The sequence below is a fragment of the Choloepus didactylus genome, chromosome 3, assembly GCF_015220235.1.
Source record: "Choloepus didactylus isolate mChoDid1 chromosome 3, mChoDid1.pri, whole genome shotgun sequence".
Taxonomy (NCBI): domain Eukaryota; kingdom Metazoa; phylum Chordata; class Mammalia; order Pilosa; family Megalonychidae; genus Choloepus; species Choloepus didactylus.
Genome location: NC_051309.1, coordinates 153,426,804 through 153,443,693, shown reverse-complemented (window position 1 = coordinate 153,443,693; position 16,890 = coordinate 153,426,804). Strand labels below are relative to the sequence as shown.

The window sequence follows — 16,890 nt, the reverse complement described above, 5'->3', positions numbered from 1 at the left end:
GGGGTGGACGTAGAGTTCCCGAGCTCGGCTTAGAGGCTGCAGCGAGCGAGGCTCTTGGGTGGACTCTCCCGGCCTCGTGGAGACGAAGGCCGGCCCCGGGCGGCGGGAGTTGACGCCACCTGGGGTCTGTTGGGTCGTGCGGAACTGCCGTGTCCACTTGGTGCGCTAGGGCTGGCGCGGGTTAGGCCAGGTGTCCTCCCCCGCCCGGCCTCCCCCTGCGGGCGGAAGGGGCCGCCGGGAACCGAGTCCGTTATTCCAGCGGTTACCATTTCAGCCCCGTTCCAAGCTCGAGCCCCTGTGCGCGCTCCCTAGGGGTCTCCGGGGGCCCGGGGGGCTTCCGGGCGCTGCTCACTCCACCGGCTCCTCCGCACAAAAACTCAAACAAAACAACATAGGCTCAGCTTACGCAATCTCCGCTTCTGTAAAGGCGAAGGGACCCAACCTTCAGAACTGGATGAGCTGCCTGGAGCCCAGTGTGCGTCGCTGGGGAGGGAGCAAGAGGATTGAGTTGAATCCAATGAAGCCCTAATTATTAGAGACTCACAGAGACTCATTATCGCTTAGAGCCTGTTTACTATCATTCAGACACTTTAACTGATCTTATTTATAGCATCTGCCCGAGCAACGAGGAGGCATTTGCTTGGGATTTAAAAGCAAAAGGCATCCAAGTTTAGGATGGAGAGAGAGAGAAGGTAAATCAATGGCCTTTGGAAAAAGCCGCAAATAGGAGAGGGTTAATTTATATTGAAACTTTTTGTTGCAGAAGAGCCCGCAAAATCTTGATTGTAGGCTTACGGTTTTGCTTGCTTTTAAATTTTTCATGTGATCATGCTAGACAGCCCTCCTTTTGTTAATCGTAAGTTTGACTTTTCAGTTTGCAGTTTTGCCTTCACTTCTAATCGGTTTGATCTTCCAGTCACATCTAGACCTGCCCCAATCCTTAGAACAAAATTTTCTATATCTTCGTTTTATTTATCTAGTTGATAAGGTTAATTATTGTGTGTAAATGATGTAAGTAGGTTGATGGATCTGTAGAAATCAGATAGTACTTTAAATCAGTCTTACTACCTGTTTTCAGTACCTGATAAGTTTTAGCATTCTTAATTAGAAAACTCGAATTGTCAACTTTTTTTTTTTTTTGAGTTCATCTAGTTCAACTCTTTCACTTAATAAGTGAGAAAAAAAGCCCCAGAGAAGTTTTAATCATTTGCCCTTTTAATAATAAAACTAGAATCTTGGTGTGATGGTGCCAAATTCAGTGTATTTTTTAATGCATAATTCTATAGTTCAGTACCTGAAGCCACATAATAACTAAAACTTTAAATTTAGGTGAGGCATATCAATGTTTGGTCGAGTCCTGGAGTCAGCCATTAAAACTGAGTAACAGCAGAACGACACTTCAGTTACAGGAAATAGCATATACAAAAGCATGAATGTGTTAAATAGAGTGTTAGAGAGTGAAAAAAAGAAATGAAGCTTAGAAAGGGTAGAATATATGCTGAGAACTATACAGAACTGTTGATCATTTTTATAAATGAGTGGTAAATTAAGATTTGTTTTTTAGAAAAATCATGCTAACCAGAAGGGAGAGGATGAATTTGGAGATAGGCAAGACTGGAATGAGATTTTCCTAATCCTTTTCATAAATGATGGTTCCTAAATTAAGGCTTTTCCATGGGGATAGAAACAAGATGACATTCAAGAAATACCCAAGTGGATTTAGTTACCAATGATGTTAGGGGATTAGTAAGAAAATAGTCTTATAATGATTACAGAGTAACTGGCTGATTTGGTTGATGAGCGGTGCAGTTAATGGGAACAGAGAAGCAGGTTTGGAGAGGAAAAAGTTCAAATTAATGGAGGCATTGGGATATCCATGAAGCTAGATCACTTAAAAACTGACTTCTGAGTTGTAGATAAGATTTGGGAGTCCTTAGCTAGCTTAAAGGTAGAAGCCAGGAGTATAATCAGTCAACCAGGGAGAATATGTAATGTAAGAATCTTGAGACAGAACCCTAACGAACAGCAACATTTACAAAATGATTAGAGAAAGTGCCTATGAAGAAGACTAAGAACATGCAAAAGGAAGGAAATCAAGAGTCAGGAACAAGTACACTGGAAACTAAGGGAGGAGAGGGGTTCCAAGAAGGAGGCGTACATGGTCGGCAAGTTCAGGGGTAGCAGGAAACTGAAGTCCTGAAAAATGCGTTTGCATTTATTAGCTAAGAATTTGTTGTTAGAAACAGTTTCAAAGATATGGAAACAAGCCAGAATTCAAGAATAACAGAGTTATTTAGTTAGTTATTTAGTTTTCTATTGATGCCATAACAAGATCACCACAAATTTAGCAGTTTAAGGCAGTACAGTTTTATTATCTCACAGTTCTGTAGGTCAAGTCTGACATCGGTGTCACTGGACTAAAATCAAGGTGTCGGCAGGGAGGCATTCCTTATTCGATGTTCTTGGGAGAGGGAATCTGCTTTCTTGCTCATTCAGGTTGTTGAAGACCAGTTTCTTGCAAATATAGGACCAAGGTCCCTGTTTCTTTGTTGCCTGGCAGCTGAGGGTGGGCTCAGCTTCTAGAAGCCACCCACATTCCTTGGCTTCTGGTCCTCTTCTTCCATCTTCAGGGCCTGCAGGGGTGGGGGAGGTCCCTCTCATTCTTCAAACTGCCCTTCCTCTTCTTCTGTTGCATCTCTCTCTGACTGACCATCCTGCCTTTCTCTTCCACTTTTAAGGGCCCGTGCTGTTCTACCGGGCCTACCTGTAAATCCAGAATATGTTCCCTATGTTAAGGTTTGCAGATTAGCAGTCTTAATTCCATTGGCAGAGCTCCTTTTTCTATGTGAGGTAACATTCACAGGATCCAGGGATTGGGGAGGCCATTTTTTGGCCTACCATAGGAAGTTAGAAGTATTAACAGTTAGTGTAGGCATTTTGTGTGTGTGTGTGTATAATTTATACTATAAAATACAATTTAGATGCACATTTTTAAAATGCACAGCTTTAAAATATAAAACCCACACAAATTGGAGTGTATATCTAAAAGGTGGAACATAGCAAGAAAGTAATTAACCATGTACTATTTTTCCTAGGCCTAGAATTTTAATGCTCTTTTGTGAGGATAAAATACTCAAACCTCCTGAATTTAGAGGCTTAATGAAAGCAATGTAGAGCTTGAAGTGAGACCTAACTTTGAGTACTGTCTCTTCTACCTAGTAGCTGTGTAGTCTATGGCTTAAGTTACTTATCTTCTTGAGTCTCCCATTCTTTATATATAAACTGAGATACTAATACCTCTGCCATAGGATGTTGTATAGATTGGAATTAATATACTCAAAACATAGCAAGTACTCAAAAACAGCAGTAATTACTCTTGCTCCACTCTCTCCCTTTCGTTGTTTATAACCTTGGCCTAGGGAGATCAATCCCTTCTATCCTTCACATCTCACTTTAAATGACTTTCTTAAAGAGATTTTCCTGATCCCTCCCCACGATGTAAATTCAGTTTCCCAATTAATGTCAGTCACAACTTTCTTTACTTTTTTTGTCACTAAACTTATTATAGTTTATGTATTATACCTGGGTTATTTGTTTACCATCTGGCTTCCATCCTAGACTCTAAACTCTTTGGGATTAGGGCTATGCCTGTATTGCTGATTACTGTAAACACAGTGACTAACATAATGCCTGGCATATAATTGACAGTCATAAATGTTTGTTGAATGAATTATAGTGAATGATGAATTTTACTATCTACTGGCTGACCACTCCTGAATTTCTTGGGAGAAATATTAGCCATCAAGAAATTAATAAATCCCTGATTCTACTAATTCTGAAACATGTTAGTTGCTCCTGTGAGAAAGCAGCTGCATTACAAATTGACTCTTGTTACTTCTTTGGAAGAAGGCTGCCTCACCTCTGCCTGTCCACCTCATTCATGAGCCTCCAAAATGAATTTTCTGTGTGCCAAATAACCAGATAATTTGAACACTGCCCTCCGATTTTGGTGAAAAATTGTCTTTTTTTTTTTTCATGGTAAGGTGACACAAAACTTTTTAATGAGATTTTTCTATTTACTATCTTTTTTACTGAAGTCAATTATGAATAGTTACGAAAATGTAGCACACTTATAGCAAGATTTGGTTTAAAAAACTAAAAATAAGAAAATGTTTCTTCAGAGACATGGAACAGAATTTCAAAATATGATGTACTCCCCTGTAGTAAATTAGATCACAAAACTTAAAACTTTCTGAATCATTATCTCCTTTCCCGGCAGAAATAATTTTACTGTTTTAAGTTTTAACAATATACCCTAAACTTTAAAAGGCTAGTGTTAGAAACATCAATATCATTATTTCTGTCTTCTGAAACCATATTTAAAGGCATCTATTATGTAAGGATCCATTCCTTAAGTTTTCCTAGGAGTTAAATTCCCCCACCCCTACCAAGGATCTTGTAGATTTTAAAGACAATGAAAATGGACTGGTTTTGCCCTAATTACCTAAAAACCCTTCTGCTAAGTTTACTGTTGCAATGCTGCTGCAACAACAAACTCATCCTAATTGGTTGCTTGGTAACATCTGCATGTCCTTCCTTAACTCTTTTTTTTTTTTTTCTGTCAATCTTTCATTCATTCTGTAAATATATATATGCTCCTATTTATGCTGTACCTAGTAGGCACTGTGAATACAGAAATGACAGAGACAGTTCCAGCTGTCAGTGAACTTTTATTTTTGTGTTTTGTGTTTTGCAAGTTGCCTCAATGTTTTGGAACTAGGCAGAAGTAGATAAATCCTAAATAAATAAGTAAATGCATCATCGTAATGTTTATATGAACATATTATTTTGAAAATGGTGCTAGTCAATTTTAATTTTAGTGTGTAGCTATGGTTTTAAAAACTCAGTACATAGATAGTTCACTCTTTCTATAATTAGTACATTATGATATCCAGGCTTTTTGTTCTGTCATTTCACTGATCTTAGACCTTCAGTGATTTCTCACTTTTATCATATCTGATGCAGACTTCTTGGGATTCTTTGTAGAACTTTGTTGCCCAAACCTCCAGAGCCTTTGCCACTTCCTCACTCTGTCCCCCTGAAAGCCACAGTTTTTCATTTCATTGCATTTCCCACTATTTCTGTATTTTTATGGTTCTTTTCTAACTTTTTGCTCTATTTCTTATTTCCAAGATATCCAGTTTAAGGTAATAATATGTATTAGTTAAGGAAATGCTAGCTGTTCAAATAGAAAATAAAAAGTCTCTGAAGCCTAACACTAGAGTTTCTGTTGTTCCTGTAAGTGGTGATTCAGGGACAGAAACTCCTTCTGCCTTGTAACTCCACCATCTTCAGACATAGCTCCCCAAATTGCCTTCATCAAACCAGAAGGGGAAGGATCATGGTAAATTTTTCTGGACAAGGGCTGTCAATGGCATACATATGGGCAAAGGCCGGTAATTGGCCCAGTCACTGGTCACACCTAACACCAAGAGAAATATAGTCTAGTTTTATCCCCTTGAGAAAGAGAAATAGTTTGGTGATCAGCTGGCAATATCTTCCACACTTGGCAAGAGATACTGGGTATCTTGTGATTGTCTTTTCTTTGAGTGCTCTGTCTCCCTTTGATGTACTGTTAAACATTATTTCAATACCAGTAAATGGGTTGCACTTTATGTCTTGTGAGCTGGGGCTGGCAGTGGGAGTTTGGTAAGGGTTTAAGGCGATGTTGGTGGAACTCTTTGAGGTAGACCAGACTATGAGGCTTGATCCAGGATTCAAAGATTGAGGAGAATTATATCTTATACTTGGCTAAAGTTACTTGTACTTGAGTTTGTTAATGACCAGCTTGGAAGTAGTGCAGAGACTATACATGAGATCAAAGATGCATGGTGGGGTAAATGGATGTATTTCTTCCATGCCTCCTTTCTTCCTCATGAAGGCACAACTGAAATTTAGTGTTTAAGTAACCATTGTGGAGTGAGGAATCCACAAGGTAGAATAGGCTTAGAACCCAGGCTTGCGGGTTTTTTTTTTTTTTTTTCCATGCATTTGTAAGGAGGGAAAGGAATGGCATCAGCACCAAACATTCTACTTTATACCGATGTAAACAAATTCTTGAAGCACTAAAACTGCATAACCTAGTTACTTCCATTGTTTTTTTAGTACTACTGTGTCATCAGCCCTCTCTAGGTTTCAGTGCAATATCTAAACCCTCTTTTTAAGAAATGAGATGTGCTAAACCTCAGGGTTTTGTTTGGGGCTTGATGACATGTTGGCATAACTGCCAAGGAATACTGTGAGCTTCATGATTTGGTTCTCAAGTTGACAGCTTGTACGTCATTGAATAGTGATAGAATAGTACAGAATTAAGCAGAAACTACTAGTTTGTGTTTCTGATTTAAAAAAAAAAAATAGCAACAGCAACCTTGGACCACATAGTTTTCTGAATGGAGACTATTATCCCATATAACTGCATTGTCTACAGATGGATTTTAACTAATTACAGTTCATTTTAAAGTGTTTCTTTCTACAGTAAATTCGATATGGCCCTTTCAGAATAAATATATTCATCCTTTAGTACTGATGATAATCTAAATTTTGAAAATTTCCAAGAAGTTTGAAAATATTTTGTGGTACCAATTTTGTGGTTCTTTCCATTGCTTTATCAATAAGCATATAGTAAAGTAGTGAGTTAAGATTGAAATAAGAGGTAACGTGGTATGCCAAAGAAAAGTTATGGATTTGAATCTCGTTTTTCACATTCCAATCATGTGACTTTGAGCAATTTTTTTTTCTGTATATCTTTTATTATGCAGCCTCTTTCCTCTTGGTGGCTGGACATTGCTCAACTCCTGTATCTTCCTCTTAGCATGGTTGTTCATCCCCACCCTTTATTTATGTATTTATTTATCAATTCAGTTTTATTGAGATATATTCACATACTCTGCAGTCATCCACAGTGTACAATCTGTTGTTCACAGTACCATCATATAGTTGTGCATTCATCACCAAAATCAATTTTTGAACATTTTCATTATTCCAAAAGATAAAAATAAGAATAAAAATATAAGTAAAGAAGAACACCCAAAACATCCCATCTCCCCCATTCCCCCTATTATTCATTTAGTTTTTGTTTCCATTATTCTACTCATCTGTCCATACACTGGATAAAGGGAATGTGAGCCACAAGGTTTTCACAATCACACTGTCACTCCTTGTAATCCACATAGTTACACAATTGTCTTCAATAATCAAGGCTACTGGGTTGCAGTTCAACAGTTTCAGGTATTTCCTTCTAGCTATTCGAATACATCAAAAACTAAAAAGGGATATCCATATAACACATAAGAATACCCTCCAGAATGACCTCTTGACTCCATTTGAAATCTCTCAGACCCTGAAACTTTGCTGTGTTTCATCTCTCTTCCTCTTTTTGGTCCAGAAGGCATTGTCAATCCCATGATGTCAGGTCCAGACTCATCCCCAGGAGTCATGTCCCACATTGTCAGGAGACTTAACACCCCTGGGTGTTGTGTCCCACATAGGGAGGAGGGCAGTAAGTTTACCTGCTGAGTGGGCTTAGAGAGAGAGAGGCCACAAGTGAGAAATAAAAGAGGTTCTCTGGGGGAGACTCCTAGGCACAACTGTAAGTAGGCTTAGCCTCTCCTTTGCAGTAACAGACTTCCTAAGGGCAAGCCCCAAGATTGAGGGCTCGGCCTTCTAAATTGGCCTTCTAAATTTCTGCCCCTTTTCCTTTCTCTTCTCCTTTTGGGACACTTATAACACATATATTCATGTACTTCATATTTTCATTCAGTTCCCTGAGGCCCTTCTTGTATTTTTCCATTCTTTTCCCTATCTGTTCTTTTCTGTGCATGATTTCAGATGTCCTGTATTGTAGTTCACTGATGCTTTCTTCTGCCTCTTCAAATCTATTGTTGTATGTCTCCATTGTATTTTTCATCTTTTCTGTTGTGTCTTTCATTCCCATAAGTTCCACCCTTTGTTTTTTCAGGCTTATTAATTCTTTATTTTCATCCAATGTCTTCTTTTATCCTTCTCTTTTGCCACATTTTCCTTCAGCTCATTGATTTGATTTAGGCGATTTGTTTTAACATCTTTAATTAGTTGGTTCAGTTCCTGTATCTCAGTTGAAGTGTTAGTTTGTTCCTTTGACTGCTCCATATTTTTGTGTTTCCTGGTATGGCTTGTTACTTTTAGCTGTCTAGGTATCTGGTTTCCTTGATTAGTTTATTCTGGAGCTCATTTTCACTCTTAGTTACCTAGGGTTTTCTTGTTGGTTGGCTTTGTTCTCTTTCTGTTCTTTGGCATTCAGTTCAACTTATCTAGACCTCTAACATAGCTTCTATTTAATTGATCAGAATTTTTCAATTCCTGTTTTTCTGATCCTTGCCCTGCGTCTATGTAACCTTTTTGTGAGGGGGTCTCCCTAGATATAATCAGTCAGGTTTTCCCAGTCCAGACAGGCCAGGTCACAGGAGGAGGATGTAATTGGTATCAAATTTCCTTGAGAATGAGACCCTGCAGTTTGTCAGACTCCCCTGAGGAGTCCCTAGACTCTGGGATTCTGCTATCCTGTCCAGTAGGTGGCCGCAGCTCCCCACCAGTGTAAGGAGATGCAATGCCTCTAATTCTCAGCAGCCCATTCCCTGCCTGAAGTGTGGCTGACTAAAGTGTTTCTGTAATCCAGCCCCTGGGGTCTGAGTTCTCTGAAGAAGGCCTGCCAGTTGAGCTGGGTCCCACTCCTCTTTTTCTTGAGGGAATTAGGCCCTTTGGGGAATTATCTCCCCCAGTAGACTCATTGCTTTGTCTCTGAGACCTATCTTAGCTCTACCCCTCACCAGGGTCCAGCTACCAGTTGAAGATATTGGAGGCTTTCTCTACTGAGCTACTTAGAATAGTTTTTAAAAAAGAAAAATATAAAAAAAGAAAAAAACACAAGAAAAAAAAGAAAAAAAGGAAGGAAAAAACAAGAAAGAAAAAAGAAAAAAAAAAATCCCTTTTCAGAGCCTTTCCCCAGCTCCCAAGTTTTACAAGTCAAGAGTCAGAGCTGGTACCTGGCTCCATGTGCCCCCCTTCTTGGAAGACAGCCCCTTTCTAGCACTCTGAGCTCAGCCGACTTCAAAACCCTTCATCTTTATTCTTTATTTTATTTCATTTTATCATTTTTTTCTGTCAGCCCCACCTCCTCACTGCAGGGATTAAAGCCACAGCTTTAGCTTTGCCTAGATACTTTTCCTTGTTCCCAGTATAGCCTATTTAAAGATAACACCCTTTAGGGAATTATCTCCTTCACCTGCCTATTTACTCTCAGACAACTTTACTTCCACCCTTGCCTGGGGCAGTGCTGAAGTCTGAGAGTTCCAGCAGCTCTAATGGGCTATTGAAGAGTAAAATAAAAAAGTAAATAAATAAAGAGTCAGAAAGCAAGGAGGGGTGGGGAAACCCCTTTTCAGAGCTAGACTCCAGCTCCCAGGGTTTGAAAACAAGAGCTGGAGTTGGTACCTATTTCTATGTGCCCCCCTCTCGCAGGGTCTAGCCCTTTTCCAGCATTCTGAGCACCCCTAATTTCAAATGTCTGTTTTTTCTGTTTTTGTTGTTAACCCCATCTCCTTTCTGCTGGGCTGAAAACTTCTGGTTCATTTCATGCTTGCTTTTGATTGATCTGTGCTTGGAGCTTTTATTCAGCAGTCCAAATTTATTAATTCTGCAGTTGGAGCCTGGTTGAGCCCCTCCTCCCTACTCCCAGCAGAGACTGTTTCTTTTTTCCTCAAGGAACCAGCTCCAAGAGAGTCTGCCAGGCCTGTCAGGGAGGGTCACCTGCCCCTCCCCCTGGCTGGGGAAACTTACAGTTATTTACTGTGATTTTAGCCATTCTACCCATTCCAGACTGGTGTACGATGCATGTCCGGTCACAGAAGTTTCCCCAAGCAGTTGCTCCAGACGGTTCCTGGCTGTTTACCAGCTGCCCTAGAGGAGCAACTAAATTCCACACTTCACTATGTTGCCGTTTTGCCATGCTTTCTGGTCCACCCTTTTCTTGATGAACTAGAGGCCTAGTTGTTCTTGGAGACTGAGCAGCTCCATGTCACACTGCTCACAAGGGGCAAAGCTGTACACCTCTTGATCCTGTCACACATGAACTTGTGCTAGATGAGGTGCCCATGGAAGTGACTCACTTCAGCTGGCTTACATTCTGCTCACCTTCTGCATACTTTATGGCCCTTGTTAAGGCCCAGGCCACAAGGTCGCACAGATCCATGGCTGCTGCGTCTCACTGGCTGCTGCAGCAGATGAGTTAAGCAAGTTTTTAAAAATCTTTCAACATTTCCTTTGTACATGGGGAATAATAATACCTAACTTGCTCATATCCTGAGATGCAAGGATTAAATTAGCTAGTTCCTTTATGCAAATGTAAGGAACACAGTCATAGAACTTTTGAAAAAAAAACACACACACACTTTCACAACAGGGTTTTCTAAACCTTGTTTCTGAAGCATAGGCACCTATTTCTGAAGGAAAGTTGGGAAGAAATCTAATATAGAATCCAAAATTGAATTGCTCTGATTGAAGTATGAGTAGAGTTCCAGATACAGTATGGCCTGCCTTGCTTTTCTTTAATTCTTCCCTAGCAACCCAATATACCAAAGCTCAAACATAGCACTTAGAATGTATTTTTTTAAACAAATTAATTACTGAGAACCTACAATGTGCATTCATTTTGAAGGAGAGGATATGGACCTAAAGGAATTAATATTCATTATTAATACTATTACTGTCTTAGGCATTTCTGTTTAGCTCAAATGTTATTGATAGCATGTTAAATAAAACATCATTTACATCATCATATAAATCATTGTAAGTTCTTATTCTTAAACTTTTAAAGCAATGAAGTTTGTAGGATTATTAACAATAAGCAGTTTGCAAGTGTACTAATTTCTGTGGCAGTAAGTGGAAAATTGCACACATATAAAGCCCTGCTTTATTGTTATTGGGACAAATTGGTTTTGTTAAATTTATTTACTATCCAAGTTATACCTCTTTCTCTTGTTAGGAGAGAAAATTCTTTTAAAAAATGGTAGCATGCATCATTTTTTTGTTATCTTTGTCCATAAAGATGCCATCTTTTTACACTCTCAATATAGAATGCATATTATGGTAGATTAGTGTTGATTTTTTTAAAACATGCATTTTTAAAGTAAACTTTAAAGTTGTTTCTAGTGCCTTTTTAGAAGAAATCAAGACAACTGGTCCACACATTTCCTGTAAAGTTTTGATCTCATTAAAATGGGTTTTAATCAATTGAACTATATAGAAAAATGCATTTTATATTCCAGTGTTTCCTTTTTAAAAACATATTTGTTGATATATAATTCACAAACCATAAAGGTTACCCAGTTAAAGTGTGCAATTCAGTGGTTTTTAGTATATTTACAGAGTTGTACAACCACCAGCATATTCCAATTTTAAAATCACCCCAAAAAAGAAATCTTGTCCCTATCAGCCCTATGCCAGTTTGGATATATTATGTCCCCCAGAAAAGCCATTAGTCTTTAATGCAATCTTGTGGGGGCAGACTGATTATTCTGTTGATTAGAGTGGAAACTGAATTATTTCCATGGAAGTGTGGACCCTGCCTTTTCAGGGTGGGTCTTAATTAGATCACTGGAGTGGAGTCCTTTAAAGGAACATCACATGGAGCACAGAGAAAACAAAACTTCCCAAGGGAAGCTGAGAGAGACATTTTGGAGACAGCCATTGAGAGCTGGCACTTGGAAACACTTGGAGATGCTAAGCTAAGAGATGAAGCCCAGAGTTTGTCTTGGAGAAGCTAAGAGAGGACCCCCAGATGCTTAGAGAGAAACCCCATGGGAGAACAAGCAAGGATGCACAGGAGCTGAGAGAGAGCAGCTAAGAGAAACCCAGAGACATTTTGGAGAACACCATTTTGAAATGCAACCCAGGAGCAAAGGACCAGCAGACACCAGCCACGTGCCTTCCCAGCTGACAGGTGTTTCGGACACCATTGGCCATTCTCAGTGAAGATATCATCTTGTTGATGCCTCAGTCTGGACACTTTCATGGCCTTAGAACTGTAGCTTTGTAATCTAATAAATCCCCTTTATAAAAGCCAATCCATTTCTGGTATCTTGCATAATTGCAGCATTAGAAAACTGGAACAAGCCTTTTCTCCCCCTCCTTTCCCTAGGCGATCACAAATCTACTTTCTGACTCTATGGATTTTCCTATTCTGAATGTTTCATGTAAATGGGATCATATAACATGATGGTCTTTTATGACTGGCTTATTTCACTTGGCATAATGTTTTTGAGGGTCATCCATGTTGTAGCATGTATCAGAACATCATTCCTTTTTATTTGCTGAATGATATTCCATTGTATGGATACTCGATATTTTGTTTACTCCTTCCTCACTTGAGTCTGTGTTTCTACTTCTTAGCTATTATGAAAAATGAAAAATGGCATTAGTGGAAAATTTGATGAAATATGAATAAAGCCAATAGCTTAGTTAAAAGTATTTGACCAATATTAATTTATTAGTTTTGATAAATGTCCAAAGGTGGGATAAAATTTTAACACTCGGGAAATCTGGGTGAAGTTATGTGGGAATTTTCTACAATGTCTTACCACTGTCCTGAAAATCTAAAATTATTTCAACATAAACAGTTTTTAAAAGATCCAAAAAATGCTCCTCTGGACATTCATGCACAAGTTTTTGTGTGGACATGTTTTCATTTCTTGGGCTATTACCTAGAAGTAGAATTGTTGTTTCACATGGTATTTTTAACATTTTGAGGAACTGCCACACTGTTTTACAAAGTGGCTGCACCATCCCCCCCACCCCCAGCAGTATATGAGGGTTCCAGTTTCTCCACATACTCCCAACACCTGATGTTATCTCTCTTTGGTTATAGCTATGCTGGTGGGAATAAAGTACTATCTTATTGTGAATTCACGGTTTCTTATACACATACAGGTCCAAAAATATGTTTTTGAGTCTGAGTTCTCTTTAAGATTTTTTGTTTAATTTCCAAGTTGTTGTAATTGCAAAAAGTAATATAGGTATGTTCTGTATAAATCTGTATAACTGACCACCTCATAACCAAGTGCCCACATTTACTTTGTGTTTGAAAGTGCATTAGCGGCTCTTCTCCGGGTTCTGTCACTGTGTCGGCGGTGCCCAGTTCACTAGCTCTCTCCACCTTCCAGCGAGCGTCGTCACCAGAGAGCCCCCGCTTAGCGCTGCTCTTCGGGATCCTCAGCAGGGCGCGGGTGTCGGGCGGCAGGCGGCGAGTCCGTGGGCAGTGAGGGTTGGTCCTGTGGTTCCGGCCCCCGGTGCAGAATGGCGACGGCGGTGCGGAGGAACATCCAGATGCTGCTGGAGGCAGCCGACTACCTGGAGCGGCAGGAGAGAGAAGCTGAACATGCTTATGCCTCCATGTTACCATACAATAACACGGACAGAGATGCCTTAAAACGGAGGAACACATCCAAGAAGAATAACAGCAGTAGCAGATCAACGCACAATGAAATGGAGAATAGACTGGCTCACCTTCGCTTGTGCCTGGAGAAGTTGAAGGGACCGGTATCATTTGGGCCCGAATCAAATTGACACACTATGTTGAGTTTATTAACAAAAACCAAATTGCATGTAAAGTAACTTGAAGACTGTGAAGGAAAAGCCATTCACCAAATAGACCAGCTTCAGCGAGAGCAGCGGCACCTGAAAAGGCAGCTGGAGAAGCTGGGCATGGAGAGGATATGCATGGACAGCATCGGCCCCACGGTCTCCTCGGAGCGCTCGGACTCGGGCAGGGAAGAAATTGACATTGACGTTGAAAGCACAGACTATCTCACGGGCGATCTGGACTGGAGCAGCAGCAGCGTGAGTGATTCTGACGAGCGGGGAAGCACGCAGAGCGTCGGAAGTGATGAGGGCTACTCCAGCTCCAGCATCAAGAGAATAAAGCTCCAGGACAATCACAAGACTTGTCTTGGTCTATAAGAGACAGTGGTCACTGTGGCTGCCGCCTTGAAGTTTCTCCCTGTCGGATCTTATTAGATAGTGTATTGGACCTTCCCACAGTTCCCTTGCATGTAAATTTCAGTGTACCAACTTTACCAAAATCAGCTTTGTAAAAGTTTTCAAAGAAGTGCTTAGGATTGTGGGTTTCTGATTGCATCCACTAGCTTCTCTTTCTCCATAAAAATTCATCTCTGAGAGACTGTACATTCCAGTCAATTTAAGGCATCCAAGAATTCTTAGACAGGATAACCAACTTTCACATCTTGACAATTTCCCCCTCTTCTGTACTGAACTTATGTAGTCTACCAGACCCTTCTTAAAGTTTTCTGGCTTACTGTGTTTCTTGCCTAGCAAAAATGTCCAAGTGTGTCTGATGCTTAGGTAACCTGAAGGAAACAAACTTCTGCAGGTGAGCTCCTGGTCTCATAAGTCCAAAGCAAGATTTGCAAGCAGCATTTAAGAGCACTTACTTATGGAGCGCACCCTCAGTGAGGCAGTCAGGATACCTCCAGAAAACACACCTGTCATACCCCCACAATGACCCCTCACCCATGTTTGGATGGGAGCAGTATTTCTCAGTTTAAAATGGACACCTTGATGGCATGTCTTTGGGGTTGCACAGCTTGCAAAAGATCCAGTATTGTTTGTACTCACAAATAGTACAATCTATTTTTGTGTGATGTTTTTGGGACCTGGCTGTGTTCTGCTATCCCAATACACTTTTTCCCCTCAAAGTTTGTTAATGCGACTTGTCTCTGGAGCATTTTTTTTTTCCTACCTCAGGGATAAATGAGATCTCCATTTCCCACTTAACACAAAGTGATTATGCCTCTTCTACCCACCCACCCCCAAATAAGTGACATTTCGTCCAATTCTAATCCATTTTCCTATTTAACTTTCAGCAATAACTGAGCTTTGGCACTAGCTGAGCTAGTGTCATCAGTGAAAGGAAAAGTCCACATTTCTACTCAATATTGTGAGTTAACAGGAGGGGATGGTACAGTATCACTAGAATTCCTCTCCTTATTGATCAATTTTGGACATACCTAGAAACTTCTTTATGGAGGCTATTGGGTTGATAGTTTAAAAGGCTGATTTTCTTTTTGGTTATGATTTCTCCCTTAAGTGGTCTCCCACTTTGTAGCATTTTTATTTAAGCTAAAACAGAGCACATGTATATGTACATAAGACACATTAAATCTATAAATACTATTTATTCATTTTATATAGATAATGTAATGGAAAATAAATTCTTATGACTTTATGCTTTTATAGATGTTCTAGGAACTTTGTATGTAGGTATCTTCAAAATTGGTTCGTTCCCCTTAATATTTTTGCATTCATAGGTTTGAAGTCTTGATGTTTTCAGCCTCTTGCTGATCTTTTTCATTGAATTTGGACCATTCATAAAATATGTGATGCTGAAATAGAGTGTGTGTCACCAAGCAATTAGAGCATTCCTCAGATCCACAGAGGCACTGCAGTCCAAGGGCTCAACAGCTGAATCGGTAGTGGCAGCCACCATATGCTCCCCTGCTTGCCTGGGTCTCTAACACAGCACAGCCTCACAACTCATCCAGCACTTGCACGTCCCAGACACCTGAAGTCACTCATGCACTCTACACGCAAGCTCATTCTGTAAATGAAGAGCAATCTAAACAAAGCAAGAGTACTTTTTTTTTTTTTAAGATTCTTTAATTTATTTTAAAAACCTAAAATTGGAAGTAGTGGGTTCCTAAATGATTGCAAAATCATCTGTAAGTCTTCTGTTTTTGTTTTGTTTTGTTTTGTTTTCTTCATTTCGACTTTGATGGGGGAGGGGCAGGTGACAAAAAGGGTTGAGTTTTTTTTGTTTTTTTTTTGTTTTTTGTTAATTGCTGGAATCTTTTCCAATTACCAGCTGAAGATTTGCACTGAAGTACAACTTGTGTGCCTTTCGCATTTTTAAAGCCTGCTTCCTGAATTTAAGCAGAGTGATAGTGTTCAAAGAGCCAGCTCAGCCTGCAACATGTTTGAAAAAAGATATAGCTGCACTTTGAGGTCCCTTTTGAATGTCATTCACTAGACCTCTTAAGCATTTCATTTAATTGCTACATTCAAGCACCTCACAAGCCCATGATGATGGATGCTGTATGGTATCAAAAACTCAAGACTTTGGGAAAAGCTTGTGGGCTTGCATTGGGGGAGGGAAGGGAACAAAATTTGTGTATTTGTTGTTTAATTTAGAAATAAGGCATCTGAGAGATGCCATTATTTTCTGTGTTTTAATTGTTGTGTCTTTGAGTTATACTGCATTTTTGTCTTTTGGTTGAAATATGAAATGTACTGTCCCGATATAAAACAGTAATTATTTGGGGAAAAAAAAAAAAAAGTGCATTAGCACCAAGAAATAAAACTTGAGTATTTGACATGCTAATGGAAATACAGGACATAATTATATAAATTAAAAATTTCTGTTAAGAGGCAGACAAACCATATGATGGCATGCTATAAAGAACAGAAGTTTTGATGTATCTGAAAAGACAGAAATGTATAGGTAATTGAGTAATTGCAGTTTTATAGGAACGATAAATGCAAAAGAACTTTCTCCATATCAGTCATCCTGAATGCAATAAGCTTCACTTTTGTGTTTCTTGTTTTTTTGCAGCAATTTTTAAAAAAAGACTTTATTTTTTAGAGTAGTTTTAGGACTACTGAAAAATTGTGCAGAAAGTATAGAGTTCCTAATCTCCACTCCCAATTTCTCCTATTTTTAACATCTTGGATTAGTGTGGTTTATTTGTTATACTTGATGAACCAGTATTGATATATTATTAACTA

At 39.4% G+C, this 16,890-nt stretch overlaps 1 protein-coding gene and 1 pseudogene across 3 annotated transcripts in view; both read left to right on the top strand.

The window, feature by feature from the left end:
* The window catches only part of CLGN (calmegin), an 80,233-nt gene that overhangs the window by 254 nt on the left and 63,089 nt on the right, over positions 1-16,890 (top strand). The gene's annotated exons all lie outside the window — the stretch shown is intronic.
* On the top strand, positions 13,387-14,049 carry LOC119529874 (annotated as a pseudogene).